Source organism: Labrus mixtus, chromosome 15 (assembly GCF_963584025.1).
Source record: "Labrus mixtus chromosome 15, fLabMix1.1, whole genome shotgun sequence".
NCBI lineage: Eukaryota > Metazoa > Chordata > Actinopteri > Labriformes > Labridae > Labrus > Labrus mixtus.
In genome coordinates, this window is record NC_083626.1 from 10,867,795 (window position 1) to 10,882,654 (window position 14,860).

The 14,860-nt window shown below is 46.7% G+C and overlaps 1 protein-coding gene across 2 annotated transcripts in view; it reads right to left on the bottom strand.

The window, feature by feature from the left end:
* The window catches only part of flna (filamin A, alpha (actin binding protein 280)), a 47,034-nt gene extending 46,146 nt beyond the window's left edge, over nt 1–888 (bottom strand). For both annotated transcript variants that reach the window (XM_061057419.1, XM_061057418.1), the window contains exon 1: nt 658–888. The gene's annotated coding sequence lies outside the window, so the exon portion shown is untranslated. The remainder of the gene's footprint in view (nt 1–657) is intronic.
* Between the last annotated feature and the right edge of the window lie 13,972 nt (nt 889–14,860).

A 14,860-nucleotide genomic window follows, 5' to 3' on the forward strand; every position in this document is an offset into this window, starting at 1 on the left:
ACACACTGTGCGGTGTGAGACCTGCTGCAGGCGGCGGAGGGCGCACTCGGCCGCCGCTCTGCCGCCCCCCCCCCCCCCCCCCCCCCCCCCCCCCCCCCCCCCCCCCCCCAGAGCTCCGTGTCCGTGTTTTACCTTATTTGGTGAGGAGACCCTAATTGTTGCATGAGTTGATGCTGTGCAGCTCAGTGCACGCGGAGCGGAGGAGCGTGCTCGTGCGCGCAGACACATAAACAAAGTTGTCAGAAAGAAGTGATGAGCAGCAGCCATCACAGGACAGGTATACACCACCTGACTGACACACACACACACACACACACACACACACACACACACACACACACACACACACACACACACACACACACACACACACACACACACACACACACACACACACACACACACACACACACACACACACACACACACACACACACGAACAGAATGTGGACTCTTAACCTACATCAGAAACGTTAGAGATATTAGAAAGTGCGCGGTCCGGACCCTTCGGTACCGTCTCTCTCTAGACCCCCAGAGCTCCACACATGATGAGACAGACAGAACACTTCACGACACACTCTCACACATCTCATCCAGCGGCTGAACGAACAGAAATATTAAGAAAATGAGAGAAACTTTCTCCTCGAAGGGACTTACATGTGCTCTGAATCCTCCGGTGCTCCGGTGTCTCTGCGCTCCGCAGCCTGCTCCTTCTCTCTTTCTGCTCTCACAGGGTGTGTGTGTGTCAGTGTGTGGGTGTGTGGGTGTGTGTGTGCTGCGCAGCGGTCCCGGTTCCTCCCTCCCCACGAACAGTCCCGGTGGGGGGAAATGGGTGTACTGGTCTGACTGGTGTCGTAAAGAGAGAGAGGTATCCCTCCGCTGCTCCTCTCTCACTCAGAGCCTTAATTGGTCAACTGAAGACACATGAAGAGGAGCAGGGTCTCTCCCTCTCTCTCTCTCTCTCTCTCTCTCTCTCTCTCTCTCTCTCTCGCTTAAGAATGACGTCATGACCGCGCCCTCAGGATTTTAAAGGTATGATGTGACCCACTCGTGCAATGCCCAGATATCTCCCCCTCCCTCTTTTATTTAACCCCAAGGATTTGTGAGTACAGATCCTCATGTTCAGGTGTGTGTATGTATGTATGTGTGTGTGTGTGTGTGTGTGTGTGTGTGTGTGTGTGTGTGTGCCCTCTCTGTCCAGTTCTCTGTTATGGTTCAGACAGAGTGGTGGACATGAGGAGATGTGTGTGTTGTGTTTCTCTCTGTTAAACTCTGCTCTGACTCAACACAGGATGGGAGGTGTGCGTGCGTGCGTGCGTGCGTGCGTGCGTGTGTGTGTGTGTGTGTGTGCTCTCCAGCTGAGCATTGGCTCAGGAAACAGGAATGTTTCGGCCTCTGCTGTGCCCTCTGCTCACAGTTCATCCGTCTGCTGGGAGGATGATGGAGGGAGGTGAGGGGGAGGGGGGGGGGGGGGGGATTGGTGGGGGAGGTTAAAGTGAGAGTGAGATGAGTTTAGGATCTGCAGACTTTTTGAGTTTGGTTAAATGAGACTCACTGACTCCAACAGGAACATTTCAGGTATGAGAGCATCAGTCCCAGGCTAGCTGTTTCCCCCTATTTACAGTCATTATGCTAAGCTACGCTAATCACCTCCTCCATGGTTTCATTAAAACTTATTGAGAGACAAAATTACGACAGAAGAAGAAAATGTTATGTATACAGAAAAGAGGGAAAGGTAAGGAAGAATTCTAATGAGAAAAGATGAGGAGGAGGAGGAGGAGGAGGAGGAAGAGGATGAAGAGGAGGATGAGGAGGAGGAGGAGGAGGAAGAGGATGAAGAGGAGAGAGGAGGAGGAGGAGGAGGAGGAAGAGGAGGAGGAGAGAGGAGGAGGAGGAAGAGGATGAAGAGGAGGAGGAGGAGGAAGAGGAGGAGGAGAGAGGAGGAGGAGAGAGGAGGAGGAGGAGGAGGAGGAAGTGGTGGCGTTTTATGGAAACATTTCAAAACTTGAACATATCATATCGTCCCTTTAACCACATTTCATTTTCTGCAGAGTTCAGCCATGTTGCTGTGTGTGAGTGTGTGTGTGTGTGTGTGTGTGTGTGTGTGTGTGTGTGTGTGTGTGTGTGTGTGTGTGTGTGTGTGTGTGTGTGTGTGCGTGTGTGTGTATTACATTAATAAGAGCCAGATGTTTGCCATTGTGTGGTTGTGAGCTCGTCCAGTCGGTCAGTGACATCATCTGTGTGCAGCCTGTTAGAGTTACATCACCAGAGGCTTTTTGTAGGGGGTAAACACACACACACACACACTCACACACACGCACGCACGTGCACACACACACACACACACACACACACACACAGATAACACAGAACAAATAAACATCGTTCCATGCACACCCTTCTGATGTCGACACTCAGATTTATGTTCCAAACAACATCTTACACCACCAACTGTGTTGTCCACAGTTTGATGCAATAAAATATTTTGAGCTCAGATATAAAAATGTTTGATCCTCACTTACACTCACTGTCCAATCACTGAGCTGCTTCCTAATAACCCCGACCTCTTTCCCTGATGACGATGCGTCATGTGGAGGAGCTTCTGTAGACCTGAACATGATGCCAGGCTCACATTTACAATTCATTTATCAGACGCTTTTATCCAAAGAACAACACAAGCAAGGAGAGAGAGAGGCGGAAACAACAACAGCCTGATCGGACACACAGGTGCTGACAGGAAGTGACCACCTGCTGTCTCTCTGTGATTCTGCTGGGTTCAATCACAGCCTTTGACGCTCTTACTTCTCCTCCTTTCAATACGATGGATTGTTTGAATTTTAAACAGCTAGAGAGAAAAACATACGCTCGTTAATAAAGAACCAGAACCACAGAAACACACACACACACACAGGCTGCTGATGAGGGTCACACACTTTTTATTAAACCATTGGTTCTCACATGCAGCCTCTTCAGCAGCACACTCAACAACAACTTAAATCATTTAATGCAATTAAAACAACAGCTTAGGGTGTGTGTGTGTGTGTGTGTGTGCGTGTGTGTGTGTGTGCGTGTGTGTGTGTGTGTGTGTGTGTGTGTGTGTGTGTGTGTGTGTGTGTGTGTGTGTGTGTGTGCGTGTTTGTGTGTGTGTGCGTGTGTGTGTGCGTGTGTGTGTGTGTGAGAGGCTAAAGAGAGAGTGAGAGACAGAGAGGATGAGCGTTTCAGTGACAGTATTTAAAACGAGGAGCGGAGCACCGAGCTGACAGCTGCATCACAAAGCGTCTCTCTGTGAGCCAGTTAAAGACATCAAGACGTAAACTGTTTAACTGGGAGAGATGGAGGAGAAGCTTTAAACTCCCCCTGCCTGCTGTTCCTCTTCACTCTCACATACAGAGAGATCACTCACACACACACACACACACACACACACACACACACACACACACACACACACACACACACACACACTGAGGGGCCTGAGCTCGTAGACTGGACCATAAACAGAACATTAAATCTCATGAACAGCTGATTGAAGAAGCATGTTTCTAACTCCTCTGAATCAAAGGAGCTCCCACATGCACATGAAAAGACTCAGATACAACAAAGTGGAGTAAATATGGAAAAACGTCTTTAAAGGATCACAGTCCATATTTAGACATGTGTAACATGCGGCGCAGTGTTTATGACCAGCTGAGGGAGGAGGATGTGTAACACAGACCAACAGGAGAAGAAGAAACAGAAATAATGACCCGACACACAGAGATCTGAAGTCAGACAGTCTCAACATGTGACCCTTCTTTATGGAGCTTTATGATGAGCTCACAGAGAAGCTGCTTGTCAACAAGCGGGAAACTGCTCGGGGTCTGGCAATGTAAGAAACCTCCCTCAGGGGTTCCCATCTGACAGAACTCACTCTTGTTGCCCTGCTGAACGCTGGTCGCACTCGGAGGGCCCCAACACTCTCTAGAATCAGTGTGTGTACCAGCTCAGACTCTTTTATCCACAGAACATCAGAGTATAAAGAACAACACAAGCAAGGATCTAGAGAGGAGGAAACAATGTCAGGAAGTGCAAACAAACAGCTTTCATTTAGACATCAGAACCGGGCCTTAAATCATCGAGTGTGTGCCAGCCTCAGGAGCAGCTCGTCTGTTTGTGGGGTTTTAGAGAATCTGGCTCTGAGCATGACCTGAGGGGTTAACCTCTACATGATGACGGAGACATTTAACCTCCAGACAAACTGCAGAACGAGTGTCATCACAGCGCACACCTGCACTTCAGACCTCCCTCACCTGCACAGGTGAGACACACCTGTTACACTGTACAGTACACTGTCAGAGCAGAGAGCAGTTAACACTGAGTCACTGAGCTGCAGACTGTCTGCAGAGGGAGTCACACACACACACACACACACACACACACACACTGAGACACACACACAGGGACACACATACATACACACGCACACACACTGAGACACACACACAGGGACACACATTCACACACACACACACACACACACACACACACTGAGACACACACACAGGGACACACATACATACACACGCACACACTCTGAGACACACACACAGGGACACACATACATACACACATGCACACAAACACACACATATGTTGTGGAAAATGTTGTTCTCTCTTGCAGGGTTTTATTTTGGGAAAGCCCTATGTATTCTGCGTGTCTGAGAGTGTGTGTGTATGTGTGTGTGTGTGTAATCTGGTGGAAAGTGTGTGTTTCATGCTGTATTTTCCCACACTGAACAGACTGAGAGGTAATCAGGCTAAACGTCATGTGGTGGTCTGTTAACCAGCCTATGATGACATCATTGATATATCACATGCCAAATGTGTGTGTTTGTGTGTGTGTGTGTGTGTGTATGTGTGAGAGAGCCATAGTTAAATCAGCTGGTCAGAGCTGAAGGCAAAGAAAGGTGACTAAACAGAAACACACCTGGAGTACACACACACACACACACACACACACACACACACACACACACACACACACACCTGCAGCACCGATGACGGTCTCCTCTTCACGTCTGTCATGGTCACATGATGTTTATATGAACGTGGTTGAGTTTACATCAGTTAGACTGAAACACACTCCAATGCTTCAAATTAAAGAAGAGGATTATTATGGACATGAGTTTTTACACCTCAGCTTCTAAAACATGCAGGTAATGTGGATGTGGATCCACTTTGAGCTCTAAAGCGGTGCGCCCCGCCTGAGGGTGCTGTGGGGATTAAACAAACACTTCAAATCTGCTCTGATTTGGACGTCGAGGTGTGGAGAGACGATCAAGGAACTTCTCTGATTGGAGGAGAAACCTGGACCTGCTCCAGATCCCCACTTCCTGTCGGGTCACAGGTTCATGGGTCTGAGGCGTGTAGTCATCACATCCTATCGTTATCGAGTCACTTTCAGTAAAAGTGGAGGAGCTGAAGTCAATGGCTTCAGTGACACAGAGGTGTTCAGTATTCACAGTCTTTAAAAGGAAACTCGACTGAACTCCATGAATCAGACTGCAGGAATCCACTGCTAGTAGCTACTGGTAGCACATAACAAACACACACACACACACACACACACACACACACACACACACAGAGCTCCTCAGACAGGACAGTGATGTAAGTGAAGCTCAGAGGAGGGTGGTCTCTCTCTCTCTGACGTGTACCCCCCCCCCCCCCCCCCCATGTTTGTTCATGTATGTTTGAACATTATACACAAGCAGACCGACATTTAAACACTCTGACTCCCCGCTCCGTCTACAAACACAGCCTTTTAAGGTATCCTCTCTCTCTCTCTCTCTCTCGTCCTGCAACCCACCAAAACCCAAACCTCCACCAGTCCCTCGTTGTGTTTCTACACTTCTCTTTGCCAGAGCGAGCACTAAGGTCATCAATACCTCGTGTGTTAGAACGATACACTCTGGGTTATTGAACTGATGGATAGCATCAGAAACAGGAGGAGAAGAATGAAGCCATCAAACATGGCAGGTTAACTCCTTTGGCAACGTTTGGAAATGTTCGGACACATTGCAGGAGATTGTTTGACTGAATATTTGGTGCCCCGGGATTCTCTTTTCACTGCTGTGGCCTCCAAACAGGTTTCCATATTAAACCTGAAGAAGCCATGCAGGCGATGTTTGTTTGAGTGTGTATTGAAATAAAAAGAAGAATTCAGCCTCTTGTGTACGCTGAATTTGTCTCATTTGCTGTCAAGATGATGTTTCCTGCTATCACCTGCACTGAGATATCAGGACGGACAGTGCTGTGCACAAGGTGTCCACTTTAGTTTGACTTCAGCAGAGTCATAACGCAGCGAGCACTGTAGGAGTTCCTCGTGACCTGCAGGCCTCTCTCAGGTCTCAGACTTGAGAACGGTGGTGAACCGAGCGAGGAAATGTGCAAAGCAAATAAACGGGGGAGAGATGGACTGCAGATATCAGAGTCTTTGCCTCGAGTTGTGGGGGGGGGGGGGGGCTTTTTGAGCTTTCTTCTCTCATCAGAGAGGATTGTGGGGCGAGGAAACATCAGTTTAATGTGGGTCAGAGGCTGAAAGGATGAACAACCCGAGCCGTTTGAAGTGTGTGTGTGTGTGTGTGTGTGTGTGTGTGTGTGTGTGTGTGTGTGTGTGTGTGTGTGTGTGTGTGTGTGTGTGTGTGTGTGTGTGTGTGTGTGTGTGTGTGTGTCTGTGTGTGTGTGTGCATGGTACATGGAGAGATGTGCTCCAGTAGTTTTGTCCATATAAGGGGGGAGGAATGTGGAGAGAGAGCTGCTATGAATGACTGATCTCTCCCCCCCTCCCTCTGTTCTCCTGTAGTTCTAGTTCTAATCTAGTTTTCTTCTGCCAAGCCTCCAGAGTCCCGTTGTTGCTTTCAAGTGTGCATAAAATGTACATCTGTTAAATGTCTGTTACATGTGCTAAACACACATATATGTAGTATTACCATCATGAAACACACACACACACACACACACACACACACAAACATACACACAAACATACACACCCGGGGTCAGACAGAGTTTTGTATCCCAGTGACATCATCATGACCAGCTCACTGACTCCTCACTGACGTGTGAATGGTGTGGGTATGTGTGTGTGTGTGTGTGTGTGTGTGTGTGTGTGTGTGTGTGTGTGTGTGTGTGTGTGTGTGTGTGTATGTGTGACGAGATGTAAGGTGACAGGCGTCCTCCTCACCTGCATCTGGAGCGGATTCACTGGAAACAGATGTTAAATAACAAATAATGATGTCATCGTGGACGAACGGCTGAGAGTGTTTGAGAATGATGCATTCCTCGTGTGACTGCGTGTGTGTGCATGTTGCTGCAGGATGCATAGAGAAGTGTGTGTGTGTGTGTGTGTGTGTGTTTGTGTGTTTGTGTATGTGTGTGTGTGTGTGTGTGTGTGTGTGTGTGTCTTGTGGGGGTCGCTGAAATCAGAAACTTGCTCAGAGAAAGAGGGAAAGAGCAGGATGTCTGAAAAAATGTTTCCTGTTTTCTGTTTGACCCTCTGATTGTGTTTTTGACTCGATACCTGAACCGTGTCACCTAACCTCCTCTTCTTCTCATCTTTAATCCACACGAGCAGAAGTTATAGAGTTTCATTTTGTGTTGGTTTTAGCGCCCCCTGTCTTACTTTAATGGTACACCAGGTATTGCTAAGATTGTGAGTCAGTCCCCATAAAGCCCCATGTTAAAATGTCCAACTTTACAGCTGCAGTTCCTCCAGTGTCCACTAGAGTCTGTCTCTTGCAGTGAGTCAGTCCCCATAGAGCCCCATGTTAAAATCTCCAACTTTACAGCAGAGATAACCATGTTTACAGTACCTGTAAAACATAACTGATTCAGGAGGGACATTTTTTATGGCTTATCTGATTTGAGTCTTTTACCTGCTGAAAAGTGGACAGAAGACTGAAACAGAGAATACAGTTAAAAATTACCTTTTTAGAGTTACACTGTGAAAATGTTCCTTATTAGATTAACTAAAAGGACTGTTTCCTTTGAGGCCTGATATCTCACACACACACACACAGGAAGGCTGCTCCTGCATGAACTGCATGACATCATATGATCTCATTACTGAAGCAGTCGAGTCTGACACACAGACGTGCAGAAACACAACCTGCATACACACACACGCACACACACACACACACACACACACACACACACACACACACACACAAGACTCTGTGGAGGACTCTGAGAGGACTCTGTGATACCTGAGGCCACACCGTGGAGGTTTTTGTGCGATGTATTCTTCAGGGATGGAGAGAAAATAAAACATAACAAATGCTAAAGAGTGAGTCAGACTCAGTTGTTTTGCTTTCCTCTACCTCGTCTCTATGGTAACGCTTAATTTTCACTTCCTGATTATCCGTACTGGCACCACATGCACACTCAGCATAAATTCCACCCTTACACAATCTGACAGCAACAGTGTGCCATCCTTCAACCTGCAGAGACTGACTCCTCACATGGTGAATGATGACATCAGAGGGATACACAGCAGCCACTTCTAAACACATGTTCTCTGAGGCTCTCGAGGTCTATTCCATAAATGTGACCAAAGATGACCTCCTCTCGTTAAAGGCCTTTTAAATAATCAGATGTACACACACCTCGTGTCTCACAGAGAAGACCAACATTTTCCTTTAGGATGTAATGATGATTTGATTTATTTAAACATGTTAAAGGATTAGAGATTAGAATAACTTGAGACAGGACTCTGTAAAGACCTGACTCAGGACCGCAGACCTGGAAGCTGTGAGGGTTCAACCTGAAAACAAAAGGACAGAAACAGACCAGGCTGAAGAAATAATGCGTCAAGAATATTTAATTTGAATCATAGTTATTTCTATTTCAATTTAAACTTTTCTCATCTTAAGATCTTTAAAATGAACACACAAACACACACACCCATACACACACACACACATACACACGCACACACACACACACACACGCACACACACACACACACACACACACACACACACACACTCTGCTATGAGGTGTGTTGTTTGGTAACCAGGAAGCTGAAGTGTTTCAGAGACAAACTCACGGAGAATGAGAGAAATGTAAACAGAGAGCCTGCAGCACAACTGCACTCAAAGAATCATGTATCTCTAACTCTACATCAGAGGTAGAGCCTTCAGTCATCAGGCCTGCTCGTGGTACCTACGGTTTCTAAATGTACTATGGGAGGTAGAGCCTTCAGTTATCAGGCCTGGTCGTGGTACCTACAGTCTCTAAATGTACTATGGAAGGTAGAGCCTTCAGTCGTCAGGCCTGCTCGTGGTACCTACAGTCTCTAAATATACTATGGGAGGTAGAGCCTTCAGTCATCAGGCCTGCTCGTGGTACCTATGGTTTCTAAATGTACTATGGGAGGTAGAGCCTTCAGTTATCAGGCCTGCTCGTGGTACAGTCTCTAAATGTACTATGGGAGGTAGAGCCTTCAGTTATTAGGCCTGCTCATGGTACCTACAGTCTCTAAATGTACTATGGGAGGTAGAGCATTCAGTTATCAGGCCTGCTTGTGGTACCTACGGTCTGTAAATGTACTATGGGAGGTAGAGCCTTCAGTTATCAGAACTGCTCGTGGTACCTACAGTCTCTAAATGTACTATGGAAGGTAGAGCCTTCAGTTATCAGGCCTGCTCGTGGTACAGTCTCTAAATGTACTATGGGAGGTAGAGCTTTCAGTCATCAGGCCTGCTCGTGGTACCTACGGTTTCTAAATGTACTATGGGAGGTAGAGCCTTCAGTTATCAGGCCTGGTCGTGGTACCTACAGTCTCTAAATGTACTATGGAAGGTAGAGCCTTCAGTTATCAGGCCTGCTCGTGGTACAGTCTCTCAATGTACTATGGGAGGTAGAGCCTTCAGTCGTCAGGCCTGCTCGTGGTACCTACAGTCTCTAAATATACTATGGGAGGTAGAGCCTTCAGTCATCAGGCCTGCTCGTGGTACCTATGGTTTCTAAATGTACTATGGGAGGTAGAGCCTTCAGTTATCAGACCTGCTCGTGGTACCTACAGTCTCTAAATGTACTATGGGAGGTAGAGCCTTCAGTCATCTCTAAATATACTATGGGAGGTAGAGCCTTCAGTCATCAGGCCTGCTCGTGGTATCTACAGTCTCTAAATGTACTATGGGAGGTAGAGCCTTCAGTTATCAGGCCTGCTCGTGGTACCTACACTCTCTAAATGTACTATGGGAGGTAGAGCATTCAGTTATCAGAACTGCTCGTGATACCTACAGTCTCTAAATGTACTATGGGAGGTAGAGCCTTCAGTTATCAGGCCTGCTTGTGGTACCTACGGTCTCTAAATGTACCATGGGAGGTAGAACCTTCAGTCATCTCTAAATGTACTATGGGAGGTAGAGCCTTCAGTTATCAGGCCTGCTTGTAGTACCTACAGTCTCTAAATGTACTATGGGAGGTAGAGCCTTCAGTTTTCAGACCTTCTCGTGATACTAACAGTCTCTAAATGTACTATGGGAGGTAGATCCTTCAGTTATCAGGCCTGCTCGTGGTACCTACAGTCTCTAAATGTACTATGGGAGGTAGAGCCTTCAGTTATCAGGCCTGCTCGTGGTACCTACAGTCTCTAAATGTACTATGGGAGGTAGAGCCTTCAGTCATCTCTAAATGTACTATGGGAGGTAAAGCCTTCAGTTATCAGACCTGCTAGTGGTACCTACAGTCTCTAAATGTACTATGGGAGGTAGAGCCTTCAGTCATCAGGCCTGCTCGTGGTACCTACGGTCTCTAAATGTACCATGGGAGGTAGAACCTTCAGTCATCTCTAAATGTACTATGGGAGGTAGAGCCTTCAGTTATCAGGCCTGCTCGTAGTACCTACAGTCTCTAAATGTACTATGGGAGGTAGAGCCTTCAGTTTTCAGACCTGCTCGTGATACTAACAGTCTCTAAATGTACTATGGGAGGTAGATCCTTCAGTTATCAGGCCTGCTCGTGGTACCTACAGTCTCTAAATGTACTATGGGAGGTAGAGCCTTCAGTTATCAGGCCTGCTCGTGGTACCTACAGTCTCTAAATGTACTATGGGAGGTAGAGCCTTCAGTCATCTCTAAATGTACTATGGGAGGTAGAGCCTTCAGTTATCAGACCTGCTAATGGTACCTACAGTCTCTAAATGTACTATGGGAGGTAGAGCCTTCAGTCATCTCTAAATGTACTATGGGAGGTAGAGCCTTCAGTCATCAGGCCTGCTCGTGGTACCTACGGTCTCTAAATGTACTATGGGAGGTAGAGCCTTCAGTTATCAGGCCTGCTCGTGGTACCTACACTCTCTAAATGTACTATGGGAGGTAGAGCCTTCAGTCATCTCTAAATGTACTATGGGAGGTAGAGCCTTCAGTTATCAGGCCTGCTCGTGGTACCTACAGTACCTAAATGTACTATAGGAGGTAGAGCCTTCAGTTATCAGGCCTGCTCGTGGTACCTACAGTCTCTAAATGTACTATGGGAGGTAGAGCTCTCTTAGTTATAACCACATATTTTGCTGGGTGCTCCTGACCTCTCCTGTCTTGTAGGTTACTCTGGATTATTGGTGCTGCTAAGGACCACCCCCACCCTCCACCCCTCCCCTCTGTTTGTCTCTATCCTTCTAGCTGCATCTTATCCCATCACCCCTATCCCTTGTTTATTTTCTTACATAGCAAAGAGTAAGAAGTCTATGTTGCAAAAGCTTTACAGATGACGACATCTGTGAATGTCTCTATCTCCTCCTCCATCTCTTTCTCTATCTCTATGCTCGTCTGCAGCCACTCTCTGGTTCTGTGTGTCTTACTTTGAACTGACCCTGACATGGGAACTTTATAACACACACACACACACACACACACACACACACACACACACACACACACACACACACAACATGAACCTCCCACACACACTTCCGTTTTCAGAGTTGCTCTGTAACTCTGTTGCTCTGGGTGTTTGCCACCACACCCTGGTTCTTCAGTCACGGTGGTCAGTAGAAGCGGAGCTCCATGAGGGTGTGAGGAGGTGTGAGGGTTTGGTTGTCAGTTTCAGTCGAGCAATTCAATGGTGATCATTTCTTTCCATATTTAGTGTAAAGACAGCAGAGGAAACACAGCTCAGTAAAATGTGTCCACACATTTACACACGTTGGTATTGGCACACATTAGACTAATCAGACTTAACTTGTAGTCTTTTGTTTCCCATCGTCACACCGGGCTCAGACACAGCAACGTCTGCTGGAGGAGGTCCAGACCAAACACAGGGACCAGGACTGATAGTGAGTGTCCCTGATGAGCTGATAGGTGACCTCCTCATCCAGCTTGAGTCCAGACGGTGTCCAGATTCTTTCCTGACTCAGATCTTTGTTTTTATGTCCCTGAGTCACTGTGAGGAGCGGAGCTGCTGATCAGGGCTGAAGACATTATTTCTTCTTTTAAAAACATTGTTAGGTTGTCAACAAAAAACCTTACTGGTAGGTTTGGTGCAGTTTTCAGTCAAAAATATGCTGAAAGTAGCTTTCATAGAAGACAGAGGACATTATCTTCATGGTCGGACTAAGTTCACAGAGTAGAGATGTTTTTTGTTGGTGTCTCACATGTTGAGTTGAAATTATTTAAATCCATCACTGTGGAGATGTAAGAACATCGTCCTGCCTCTAAGCTGATGTGAGTGTGGAGTTGTTGGAGGCTGATTTAAACATATCAACCGTTAAAAAAACACTCTGACCCAGAGATCATAACACCTTTGGAAGTTCTCCTTTTTGGAGTCATGTCTTTAGGGTATTTACCTCGAGGGGAAAACAGAGATCATGGGTCTGCTTGACTTTTAAGTTTTGGATCCAAAAACATCTTTAAACTCTAAACCGACCCTGCTGATAGATTTATATTTAACCTTCCTTACAGCTGCACAGAGGAGCCCAGTATGGATGTTTAGTCCTGCTTTTAGGTATTTTCTGAAGAAGCAGTGCTGTAATTTGTGTGTGAGTGTGTGTGTGTGTGTGTGTGTGTGTGTGTGTGTGTGTGTGTGTGTGTGTGTGTGTGTGTGTGTGTGTGTGTGTCGTTGGTCACCAGAAACAGGCACAAACTGCCCGACCATTTTTGGTGCTTGTTTCTTTCCCATCGTCACGCCGTCATCGTCTCCCTTCAGTGAGGCCGAGCTCAGACACAGCAACGTCTGCTGGACAAGGTCCAGACCAAACACAGGGACCAGGACTTATAGAGTCCTTACAGAGGGACCAGGACTTATGGAGTCCAAACACAGGGACCAGGACTTATAGAGTCCTTACAGAGGGACCAGGACTTATAGAGTCCAAACACAGGGACCAGGACTTATGGAGTCCAAGCAGAGGGAGCAGGACTTATAGAGTCCAAACAGAAGAACCGGACTGATAGTGAGTGTCCCTGATGAGCAGATAGATGTCCTCCTCATCCGGCTTGATTCCAGACAGTGTCCAGAGTCTTTCCTGACTCTGATATCTGTTTTTATGTCCCTGAATCACTGTGAGGAGCGGAGCTGCTGATCAGGACTAAATACATTATTTCTTCTTTTAAAAACATTTTTGACAACATTGGTTTTAAAACGGACAGTCTGTTTTTTTTTTTCCAGTTATCGAAATGAAAAACACCAAAGCTTAAAAAAACACACATAAAACAGGAGTATGATGAAATATCCTAATATTGGTTAGCCTAGGACTCAAACAGGCGTCAATATCGTTAGATTTGATTTCAATTTTAAAACTCTGGTTAGACATAGTTCCTTCTTTCATGCTCATTGTAAAGTCCAGTCCAAACAGATTATTCCTGTCCCAGGTTTCAGAGAGGTGTGAGGACTCAAACATGGGGTCTGATGAGGTCTGACTGATGAGGGTCCTGCAGACGTCTGTGATGTTTCACAAACTCTGTAATGTGGAATAAGAATGAGGTTTGGATTCCTCACATTCTTCAGCAACAGAGCAGCATTTGTTCTGCATTATCAAGAGTTTTGATATGAGCTCATTGTTCCTTTTTAAGAATTAGAAAGTAGGGCGTAGAAAGCAGTGACTTTGATTTTATATATGGAGCAACAGTGCCCCCCGGTGGTCATCCTGCAGAGTGCATAAAAGCTGTTCAAAGGATGGCTGTGCACAATCAGGATCAGGCCAAGTATGCTCACACGTACAAGGAATATGACTTCGATATACTGTGCTCTCTGTGATGACCCTGCTGACGGGACACTGGAAGTCTCTGTCTGTCTGTGTGTCTGTCTGTGTGTCTGTGTGTCTGTGTGTCTGTCTGTCTGTGTGTGTGTCTGTGTGTCTGTGTGTCTGTCTGTCTGTCTGTCTGTCTGTCTGTCGGTCTGTGTGTCTGTGTGTCTGTCTGTGTGTGTGTCTGTGTGTCTGTCTGTCTGTCTGTGTGTCTGTCTGTGTGTCTGTGTGTGTGTGTGTGTCTGTCTGTCTGTGTGTCTGTCTGTGTGTCTGTGTCTGTCTGTCTGTGTGTCTGTGTGTCTGTCTGTCTGTGTGTCTGTATGTCTGTCTGTGTGTGTGTCTGTCTGTCTGTCTGTCTGTCTGTCTGTGTGTCTGTCTGTGTGTGTGTCTGTCTGTCTGTGTGTCTGTGTGTCTGTCTGTCTGTCTGTGTGTCTGTGTGTGTGTCTGTCTGTGTGTGTGTCTGTCTGTCTGTGTGTCTGTGTGTCTGTGTGTGTGTCTGTCTGTGTGTCTGTGTGTCTGTCTGTCTGTGTGTCTGTCTGTCTGTCTACCTGCCTGTCTGTCTGTCTGTCTCTCTGTCTCTCTGTCTGCCTGTCTGTCTGTCTGTCTGTCTCTTTGTCTGTCTGCCTGCCTGTC